General features: G+C 39.8%; 1 non-coding gene across 1 annotated transcript; it reads left to right on the forward strand.

The window, feature by feature from the left end:
• The first annotated feature begins 861 nt into the window (after window positions 1–861).
• Window positions 862–935, forward strand: Trnas-aga (transfer RNA serine (anticodon AGA)). Its single transcript has one exon. It is a non-coding gene; the product is annotated as a tRNA-Ser (tRNA).
• Window positions 936–1318: the final 383 nt, after the last annotated feature.

Consider the following 1318-nt stretch of genomic DNA (forward strand, 5'->3'; position numbering starts at 1 on the left):
GATAAGATCGTGAATCAACAAAGTATGTTTACATAATAAAGTCTTACCCATTGATATGCCTGTACGAGTTTGATTTTTGTATGCAACACATCAAGGACCCTTTCTACACTGCACACTTATTTCAAGGTACTTTCGGGTACTTAGCCTGACCCACCATCTGCACTGTATACCATAATTTATAAATTAAATTCATGAATATAAAACACTATGTTTGACCAATATACAATAGTTTACCGTATCCTTTATTCCCATGTATTTTTAGCTCTACTGGTCAGGGACCAGAAGAGCTTATGCGATAGTAATGCGTCCGGCGTCCGTCCGTATGTCTGTCCGTCTAGATGTCTGTATGTTTGTCTGTTAACAATTTTTCAAAATGCTACTCCTCCTACAGTTTTGGTCTGATTTCAAAATAACTTTGCACACATATAGACTACACTAAGATATATATGTAGTATCTGTGCGACTGTCCCGAGGTACGACTTACTGTCTGTATTACGTCAGATGGCGGGATAGTCGCACTCCCTCTCTTCTACACCTGGATGCCAAGCAGACAGGACGTGTCTGGGACAACAGCTGAGCGGGAAGTCGACCCGGGCCAGAACCCACTGTGTTTGTATATATGCTGTTGAATAAATACTTGTAAAGAACACCCCCTAGACGGATACTTTACTGGCGCCCAATTCGCGGGGCCCGGAGATCCCCGTACTGCAGTTAGGTATTTTTAGGCATCGGTTTTAGCCGCCATTTTTGGTGCTGCTAGGTACGTGAGAGCACATGTTGATTTTTCATGTATATATTTTTCTTGAATCGACTTTCTGAATTGATTTGTAATGTAGGAAATTAGGCTGGACTGAGGACATCGGCCTGGATAGCTCAGTGGTTAGAGCACCTGACTAGAAATACAGGGGTCCCGGGTTCGATTCCCGGTCCAGCCATATGTTTTCAATATATATGTATTTATGAATTTTCAAAGTATGTTTACTCATTCCTTCTTTCCATACTACAGATGGTGCCGTGACCAGGATGTGTTTCTAATCATGACAGGGAGACAACAAAAAATTAGGAAAATGTTCAGAGATAAACTCTTTGAGGATGATGAGTCTTTGCTAGGTGCTTCAGGAGAGAAAGATTCAAGAAACATTAAATCCCATGAAAAAGTCAAACATGAGAATGAAATACTTGAACTTACAGAAACTATTAAAGATTTGGAAAGGCTATTACAAGACGCTTTAAAAACTAGTAGAACAGAAGACAAGTATTCAGAAACAAAACCTAAAGAGCATTTAGATTTTCGCTACGAATCAAAATATAAGCCTTT

This window comes from Saccostrea cucullata, unplaced genomic scaffold, assembly GCF_032062105.1.
Source record: "Saccostrea cucullata isolate Sc308-1 unplaced genomic scaffold, CSIRO_AGI_Scuc_v1 ctg8507, whole genome shotgun sequence".
Taxonomy (NCBI): Eukaryota; Metazoa; Mollusca; class Bivalvia; order Ostreida; family Ostreidae; genus Saccostrea; species Saccostrea cuccullata.